The sequence below is a fragment of the Cucurbita maxima genome, unplaced genomic scaffold (genome assembly GCF_002738345.1).
Source record: "Cucurbita maxima cultivar Rimu unplaced genomic scaffold, Cmax_1.0 Cma_Scf00473, whole genome shotgun sequence".
NCBI lineage: Eukaryota > Viridiplantae > Streptophyta > Magnoliopsida > Cucurbitales > Cucurbitaceae > Cucurbita > Cucurbita maxima.
Window position 1 is genome coordinate 1 of NW_019272489.1, and position 10316 is coordinate 10316.

A 10316-nucleotide genomic window follows, 5' to 3' on the forward strand; every position below is an offset into this window, starting at 1 on the left:
TGGGAAAGCAACATAGGGATGCATTTCCAAAGAGAAGTTTATGGAGAACAAAACAAAGGCTGTAACTGGTACATGCAGACGTCTGTGGATCCATCAAACCTATTTCCAACAGTAATAAGAGGTATTTTATAAGTTTTATTGATGATTATCGTCGCAATGTGTGAATATATTTTCTTGCTGAAAAAAATCTTGTTGATAAAGAGATTGGAGATTTTATTCGTTGTCTACCCATAGATAGGGGTGGAGAGTACACCTCTCAGGAGTTCAATAGTTTTTGCAAAACTAATGGTATCAGTAGAAAACTTATAGCGAGTCTAGATGAGCGCAAGAACAGAACAATCATGAACATGATTATAAGTATATTATCAGAGAAGCAAGTTCCAAAGAATTTTTGGCCAGAAGCAGTAAACTGGACATTGCATGTGCTCAATAGAAGTCTTACAGTGGTAGTGAAAAATATGACTTCAGAGGAGGCTTGAAGTGGCGCAAAACCTAATACTAATTATTTTTTAGTTTTTGGATACATTGACCGTGTTCATGTATCAGACGGTAAAAGAAAGAAGTTAGATGATCAAAATTTTCAGTGTGTGCTACTAGGGATGAGTGAAGAGTCTAAAACATATAGACTCTATGTTCTAGTGTCCAAGAAGATAATTGCAAGCAGAGAGGTGATTTTGGAAGAAAACAAATGTTGGAATTGGGGTAAAACTAACGAAGAAGTTGAACTTCATACCCACGAATGGAAAGATAGTAATATAGAAGAAAGCGAACATGATTAAAGTGAGGAAGAATCTGAAGAGGAGGTGATAGTAGAAGAAGAAGGAGAAGTTAATATATATTCCAATGATCCATCTAGAAGTGAGAAATAGAAGAGCACCATTATGAATGGAGATTATGTGAGCAAGGGAGAATTTTCTGAAGAAGCTGAGCACAACAATTTAGTTCTATTAACCTTAACTATAGATTCGACTACCTTTGAAGAAGCTGTTCAAAGTTCAAAATGGTGAGCTACAATGGACTTGGAGATAGAAGCCATCGAACGAAATGAGACTTGGGAGTTGAAAAATTTTCCTAGAAGAATGAAGAAGATTGGAGTAAAGTGGGTTTTCAAAATCAAACTCAAAGAAAATGGCGAAGTTGACAAGTATAAGGCTACGTTGGTAGCAAAAAGTTATGCACAACAACATGGCATAGACTATACCAAGGCATTTGTACCTGTGGCTAGGTGGGATAGTATTCGAATGATAATTGCTTTAGCAGCTCGGAATAGTTGGAACGTGTATCAGCTTGACGTGAAAAGTGCTTTCTTATATGAAGAGTTAAAAAGAAGCCGTCTTTCGAGCAACCACAAGGTTATGAGAAAAAATGTCAAGAATACAAGGTATACAAATTGAAGACATTATATGGTCTTAAAGAAGCCCTACGTGCATGATTTAGTCAACTTTAAGAACATTTTATCGAAGAAGGATTTGAGAGGTGCAATTGTGACCTTACTTTATTCATACAAACAGGAGATAGAGGTTAAATTTTGATTGTTAGTCTATATGTTGACGATCTAATTTTTACTAGTAATGATGAGAGCATGTTTGTTAAGTTCAAGAATTTTATGAAACTTCAATTTGAAATGACAGATTTGGAAAAAAATGAAATATTTTCTAGGTGTAGAGATTTTACAAAATGTTGAAGACATTTATATTAGTTAGAGAAAGTATGCAAAAGAAGTTTTGGACTAATAGTTTGAAAAACCATGTTGTTCCTACGGTTAGACTAAGAAAGGATGAATTTAATGTATTTAATTGCAACAAGGTTGGATTTGAGAGTTGATAGCATATACTGACAGTGATTATGAATGAAATATATAAGACAGGAAAAACACTTCTAGTTATGTGTTCTTACTCAGTGATGCAGTTGTGTCTTGGTCTCCAAAAAAATAACTTGTAGTTACTTTGCTACTACTGAAGCAGAATCTGTGGCAGCCGCCTCTTGTGCTTGTCGTGGGGTGTGGATGAGGAGAGTTTATGAAAAACTATGTTATTTGATAACAGTTACACTATTAAGCTATCCACGAATCCAATCATGCATGGACATAGTAAACACATTGATGTGAGGTTTCATTTCTTGCGTGATTTGACTAGAGATGGAGTTATTGAGCTGAAGCATTGTGTCACACAAGAACAAGTTGTAGATATTATGACAAAACTACTAAAGTTGGACGCGTTCATAAAACTACATGAGTCAATGGGTATGTGTGTAGTACCACGAGTAAACTGAAGGCAACCTTGCAATCAGTTTAAGAGAGAAATTGTTAAAGATTGTTATACTAGACTTTTCTCTAGGGTTGAAATGGCTTCCATTTCTTTAGGATGATCACTCCTCTAATAATGTTAGGACCACTAGGAATTTATGTTGTCCACTTCTCTAAGAATGTAGAATATTACGAGTTTATTAGAATCTTAGAGCACTAAATTAATTAGTTTGTAAGTTGATAATAACATATTTTGCACGTATGTACCTTGAATAGAAAAGGAGAATTAATAAGAGAAGATAAACATGAACTTCGGACATCTAGGAATGTGGAATGCTACGAGTTTGTTAGAATCTTAGGACCACTAAATTAATTAGTTTGTAAGTTGATAATATCATATTTTGCACGTATGTAATTACATAATGTAATGTAAGTTTTAGTTGAAGTTATTACATCATGTAAGTTTTAGTTTGATAATATCATATTTTGCACGTATGTAATTTCACACATCTTAAATACAAAAGTAGAACTATTGATGCTTATGGGCCACGTTGGATTACTTTTATGTTGTATGAATGACAAGTGTCTTGTAGCCCTCGTTAATATGTGTTGTTCTATGTGACACTTTAAATTATGATGTGAATTATATATGTTGTGAATCTACGTTATGATATGGATGATATATAATGCATAAACCTCAATATATTACACCATGCATATTATGTTAACATGTTCACATTATGCATATAAGACATTGACAAGCCATGTAGATTAACCATAAAAGATATGTTCCGTATACGTATGCATGTCTCATAGGAACACTATGTCATAAAAAGAATGGATGTATGATTTGCATCATAATTATATATCATAATTCGAAACTGTGAGACCTCATGCATTTTGCATGTCACATGTATCGAAATACTTACTTGTTATGATTAGTACACATGTGTACACTTCCTTATTTTGTACACGATGATATTATGCATGCTTATTTCCCTTTGTGGCTTCCGACAATGTGGGTGTACAGTAACCTACAGTCAGACCCAGAGCTATGTATATGAGCTCACTTAGTGGGTCCATGTATGTATATGTGGTGTGAATAGAGAAGTACTACACATTAAACTTTACTCGAACTTGAAGTAGAGAATAAAGTCATGATGTCTTATGAAAAGATAGGTCGCACCATGATTGTATGTGATTGCATTTTAATTAAAACCTAACCCATTAAACTAAACAACATTTTTACTTATATTCACTATCACATTAAAAGGTTAACCCAATCTTGGTCGGGTATAGAAAGCACTATATTCTAATTCCATTTGATGAACACCATTTATACCATTTTCAAAGCTTTTGAGAAAAAAAAAATTCAAAATCAAATACATTTTTCTTACCGCTCTCTAAAAGTCTGACCCAATGTGATCAATAAAAAAGTTAGCATTTTAATCATTCATATGGAGCAAATTGGCTCGTACAATATTAAGTTCATTAAAGGACTTCGCTTTGATTTGATATCCTACCTTCTTAAATATGGTACCAAGCTTGTTGTAGCCATGATTGAGAGCCCAATAACTCTTAATCTTTGGTCTCGATGTTTATCCATGAGATCATCAACAGTAGTATTTATTTCTCTTTTAATATGACCCAGAGAAGTTAATAAAAGAATCGTTTCGACAACTTTATACTTCAAGAGTAAAAAATTCTACCGATTATATCATTTGTTTAAACGTTCTTTCTCTCACTACAAATTCCACACAATGACGAAAACGTCCCAACAATTAAGAAAAAAAAGAATCAAGGAAGAGGTGACTATTTTCAAGAGCTGGTTGTGTTCTTACCATTGAAGCAGAAGACATTCTACTTTTCCCAATCCAAATAGTATCAAAACTCTCTCCTCTTTCGGACACCTTTTCCATATCCTTAATGTTTTCCTCCTCACTAACCTCCAACCCGCCATTAAAACTAAACCCACCAAAGCTAACCCACTATTCGTTAGCACTCAGAGAAGTCAAACCAACTTCGGATAGTTGTGAAATCACTTACCAAGGTAGCTAAGTTGAAGTCCAAAAATCATACTTGAAGCTGGTTCAATTTTGTCCTTTAAAATCAAAGTAAACCTATGTGAGTTCACGACACTGAATTAGCACAAGTGACCACGTTTAGCTACTATGGGTAAGTAAACCTATAATTTTTCTTATAATATTTTAGTTATTTGAAACAATGATCGTACTCATCTCAAAATCTTTTGGAAATGTCAAAATCGACTTCAAGAAAGTAACCAATTGTAGGATTGGGTCTAAAAATGTCAAAAAGGGTTAAAAGCTGGTATCCTGAGTCGAAAGCCCCAAACAGAAGTCGTGGAGCAAAGTCGAATAAAATTTGAGGCCCGAGATTGGGTAAGGAAGTCAGAACGTTGGATTTTTTAACCCTCTAAGATTTGAGAGTTTAGGCCCTTACGAACCAAACAAACACCATAAACGGGATTAGGAGGAGAAGGAGACTCAAAAATGGAGGAAAGAGGAGGAAAAAGGACGTCGAAACGACGTGACTGAGGAGAGAGAGAGAGTCACCGAAAAATTCTCTAGTAATCGGGGTGAGGGAGACGAAGTCCGACCCGAGATCCAACTCACAACCCAAAACCCACAGGAAACCCTAATCGAGGTGAGGTGTCGAGAAGGTGAAGTCCACCTAGTCAGACCTAAACTCGAATACCCGTAACCCCATTATAGCCAAGCAACCCCATACCTAGTTTGATCTAGTAACATAAAATACAAAGCTTCAGCCCAACAATGCAATCAGATACCCACTAGCAACCAGTCCAATAGTCTGGTTCCTCTGTGCTTGGCCCAAAAACCCACATTCAAACCAAGAATACGCAGAACACGGCCCAACCCATTATCCACTACACAAATCTGTGTGCCCACACGAACATTCAAGACTTGTGCCTCGACCCACTTCGCAAGCTGCTCATGTGTGAATATTCCTCAACAACAAGGTCACTACTACATATACCAGCCCCTTCGACTTAGCTTCTCAGAATTCTAGGCTAAAAAATGACATATTTGGCTCGATTTGACATTTTTAACACCAACCTTTACGTTTTTTACCTTTCCGAAGCTGATTGTTTTTAATATAGGTCATTATGAGTCAGTGAATAGAGGACCTAGTGGGCAGTTTCTCTAAATCCTAAGATGAAGGACAGTTATGCCAAAGACGCCAATGTATTCCAGTAATGAAGGAATTAAGGAGGCTATGTATTCCAGCAGTGGGGGAATTAAGGAACGAGATATTGACAAAGGCTCACAACTCATCATTTGCTATGCACTTAGGTAGTACAAAAAATCAGAGTGTCCTTGAGATTCGAGCGTAAGAGTAAACTTGAACAATACTAACTTTTGTAGAAGCTTGAAAAATCATGTCGTGGCCATTTTAAATCTCTAATGTGTTCAATTGATTTCAATAATGATAAGCTATTGTATTTTTATTTTACCTTTATTTGAGTTGTCAGAAGTGAGATCTGAACTCACACCCTCGATTCCGCATTGGTTGGAGAGGGGAATGAAGTATAACTTATAAGAGTCTTTAAACTAGTAGACGTGATTCAAAATTGTGATTCTAACCGCGATATAATGGGAAATAATGGACAATATTTTTTAGACTTTGGAAAGGGGAATGAAACATTCCTTATAAGGATGTAGAAACCTCTCCCTAGTAGACTCGTTTTAGAATTGTTCGGTTGACAGTGATATGTAATGGACAAAATCGGACAATATTTGTTAGCAGATGGATTGTGAGATTGAACGTAGGTTGGAGAAGAGGACAATACTACGTAACGAGCCAAGGCTGAATATATTTACTAATGGTGGCCTTGAGCTATTACAAATGATTAGTTGGAACAGCTCTTAGTTGTAATAACTCAGTAGGTTAGAGAGTGCGACCTTTAACAACAAGGTCGCACATTCTACTAATAGTGGAAAACCTCTTTTGAGTACTAATTTTGAATCCATTTAATAAAAAAATAGCACTTTATAAAAGAAAACCTTTCTAAGTTGTAAAAAATCCACATCTTTGGAGTAGAAATTTCTTTATAAAAGAAAACCTTTCTAAGTTGTCAAACTTTCAATTTCAACTCACACACTCTCACAAGGACCAAAACTACGTCCTAACACCTTCAACCACTTAGCCATCCTAACTATTTATTATGAGACTTAACATTGGTTGAAATGAAGCATTCCTTATAAGGGTGTGGAGACCTCTCCCTAAAAGACGCGCTTTAAAACTTTTTAACTTACGACGACATGTAACAGGCCAAAACAAACAATATCTGCTAGCCATTGGAGATGGGAACCAAACATTAACTATAAGGTTGTGGATATCTCTTCCTACTAGACATATTTTAAAATTGTGAGGCTTATGGTGATACGTAATTAGCCAAAGTAGACAATATCTGATAGAGGTAGACTTGGTTTGTAACAAATTGTATTAGAGCTAGTCATTGGGTGGTGTTGATATGGAAAATCAACCCAAGGGAAAGTATGGAACAGATTACCTTGATGATCAAGATCAAGAGTAAAGAAAACTCATTTCTAAACTCGTGATTCGAATCACTTCACAAGAAGTTTGATCAATATCACTTGAATGACTCTACATGCAAGTTCTAAACACAAGAATTTGCAAAGAAAGTTTAGCTCTCAACAAAGCTAAAATAGAAACCATGAGGAAATCTCTTACTATTAGACGTGTTTTAAAACCATGAGGTTGACGACGATATGTAATGAGTCAAAGTAGACAATATCTAGGCTAATACTCATAATTTGTTGGAATAGTTCAGTTGGTTAGAGCGATGATTGTTAACCATAAGGTCGGAGGTTCATCTCTCTTTTTAGCAATGGGAATGAATCATTCCATTTTAGTATGTGGAAAAATTTAACCCAACAACCAAAGTGAACAATGTCATATAATTATGTAGGTTCGTGATTCCTAACATTGTTACATAGTCTTAATCTAGCATTCTTGATAATAATATTGGGTTCTTTTTAGGGGTAGCTTCAATACAAAAACATAATGTAAAAAATCTTTTCGCATAAAGTAGTTACATCATGCATATTCTAGTGACTCTAAGTCCCTAGAAAACTAGGGTCGTTACATATAATCTACACCTAAACTTTCTATAACCTAGAAAAAACCCGTGGCAACTCGCTCGATCAAGGATTCGATTACTGCCTACAAGTAGGTTACTTATTTAGTTGCACTAGATATTACTTTTCCTTTTTGGGTGATCACTAACTGTTAGTTAAGGTCACAGAGGAGGGTCGTCTTGAGCCATCAGTTCTATGTGTACGAGTTGTTGTCCATAGTTTTCGAATCTCGTTCCAATTTTTATCAAATTTATTCTTTGTCACGTCAGTTCTATGTGTTACGAGTTGTTGTCCTTATTTTCGAATCTTGTTCCAATTTTTATTAAATTTTTTCTTTGTCAAGACGTGTCATGAATAATGGATTTGAAGTCTTGAAAATTGAGTTATTATAGTTGTGCTTTGAAGTCTTTAAAATTGAGTTATTACAGTTGTGCCCTATTTAGCTTATCTAAGCAATTCCCGACCATTGTTTAACTCTTCTAAGCATACCAGAAATGAGGTAATTTAGTTATGCTCTTACCATTTCCCCTACTATCGATTCAAATTGCAACTCGAGATTGTAATATATGACTCCTGGAAGATCAGATGACTTGCAACTTGAGATTAGTTGGCGAATATCTTACAAGAAGACCAAAACATACCAAATATATATATATATTATGAGGTAGTTAATAGTAGGTCGAGTAGAAAGTTTCTTTGAAGGGTTATGTCAAGGACGCCTATATATTCCAACAATTGAGGAATTAAGGAATGAGACATTGTTGGAGGCTCACAACTCAAATTTGTTATGCACCCAAGCGGTACAGAAAATCACAGTGTCCTTGAGATTCGGGCGTAGGGGTAAACTTGAAGAACACTAAATTTCTTAGATCTTGGAAAATCATGTCGTGATAATTGTATTTTTATTTTACCTTTATTTGAGTTGTCAGACGTGGGATTTGAACCCACGCCCTCTGATCCCGCATCGGTTTGAGAGGAGAATGAAGAATAACTTATGAGTGTTTGTAAACGTCTCTCTAGTAGCGTGTTGTAGAACTGTGATTCTGACGACGATTTGTTATGGGCAACAATGGACAATATTTTTTAGTGGCTGGAAATGGGAACAAAGAATTCCTTAGAAGAGTGTGGAAATCTCTCCCTAATAGACTCGTTTTAGAATTGTGAGACTGATGACGATACGCAATGGGCAAAAATGGACAATATTTGTTAGCGGTGGGTTTCGGCTATTACAAAAGCTATCAAAGTTAGTCATCGACTATTACAAAAGCTATCAAAGTTAGTCATCGGCTATTACAAAAGCTATCAAAGTTAGTCACAAAGTGGTGTGCTAGCGAAGACGCTGGCCCCCAAGGAGAGTGGATTGTGAGATCCAACATTGGTTGGAGAGGAGATGAAACATTCCTTATAAGGGTATGGTGGGCTTGAGCTATTACAAATAATTACCTGGAATAGCACAGTTAGTTAGAGTGTGTGGCTGTTAACCACAAGGTCGAAGGTTCAAACCCTCCTTCTAGTGTTGGGAATAAGCTTACCATGAATTGAAGGTAAATTAGAGGTGACTTTGTTTGATTAATTGTGAGCTCAGCGGCGCATGCCTAGTGATGATGCTTACAAGTGTCATAAGCTTACCATGAATTGAAGGTAAATTAGAGGTGACTTTGTTTGATTAATTGTGAGCTCAGCGGCGCATGCCTAGTGATGATGGTTACAAGTGTCATACCTTTTGATTGTTATATTGCTTATTATGTTATGACTTGTTGTAACCCCATCATGATTAGTACGGACACCTTTTGATTGTTATATTTGCTTATTATGTTATGACTTGTTGTAACCCCTTCATGATTAGTACGGACACGTACCTTAATTGTGAGCTCAGCGGCGCATGCCTAGTGATGATGGTTACAAGTGTCATACCTTTTGATTGTTATATTTGCTTATTATGTTATGACTTGTTGTAACCCCGTCATGATTAGTACGGACACCTTTTGATTGTTATATTTGCTTATTATGTTATGACTTGTTGTAACCCCTTCATGATTAGTACGGACACGTACCTTAATTGTGAGCTCAGCGGCGCATGCCTAGTGATGATGGTTACAAGTGTCATACCTTTTGATTGTTATATTGCTTATTATGTTATGACTTGTTGTAACCCCATCATGATTAGTACGGACACCTTTTGATTGTTATATTTGCTTATTATGTTATGACTTGTTGTAACCCCTTCATGATTAGTACGGACACGTACCTTAAGACATTTATGTTAACAATGATGTTATGATACGATATTGTATACACCATAATACTATGTGCACTCCCTTCACAAATAGAGATAATGACACGTGCATAGAATAGTTGTATTTAATTTTCTTAGGCATAGGTTAGTATAGGGCATTTTTACTTTGATGTTTTAATGGTTTTAGTTACTTTTTCTTTATGTGGTTTTAAAGATGCTTTCAAATGAGTAAGTCCATGACACTATTTTAAGATGAAGTTTAAATGCTTAATTTCGTATAAGAGCATAGGATATGATGACGGTGGCAACATTAGGCTAATATAAATCTAGGGTCGTTATCGTTGGTATCAGAGCTCTAGGTTATAGATTCGGTAGACTTGCCTACAAGATAGGCTTGCCACGTTCCATGATTTCACCATCGATGTCCTAGCACCAACAGGTATGTCTGGTATAAGATAAGATAAAGAAATGTCTTTAATTTGCATGTACTTTTTTTTGTTTACTAATATTGAATGTAATTTAGTATCAAATATGTGAAGCTCTAACTATATGATTTATGGAAGCATTATGTTCTACCTAGTTGTACTTTTATGAATATGTCATGTTTACTAAATTATATGTTGTGATTATACGTGATATGATGCAATTTATGTTAGAGAGATATAGACTTCAGAAATTATATATTGGTTTTAGC

At 35.5% G+C, this 10316-nt stretch overlaps 1 non-coding gene across 1 annotated transcript; it reads left to right on the forward strand.

Annotated features, from left to right (window-relative positions):
* The first annotated feature begins 8828 nt into the window (after window positions 1-8828).
* TRNAN-GUU lies at window positions 8829-8902 on the forward strand. The gene has a single exon. It is a non-coding gene; the product is annotated as a tRNA-Asn (tRNA).
* Window positions 8903-10316: the final 1414 nt, after the last annotated feature.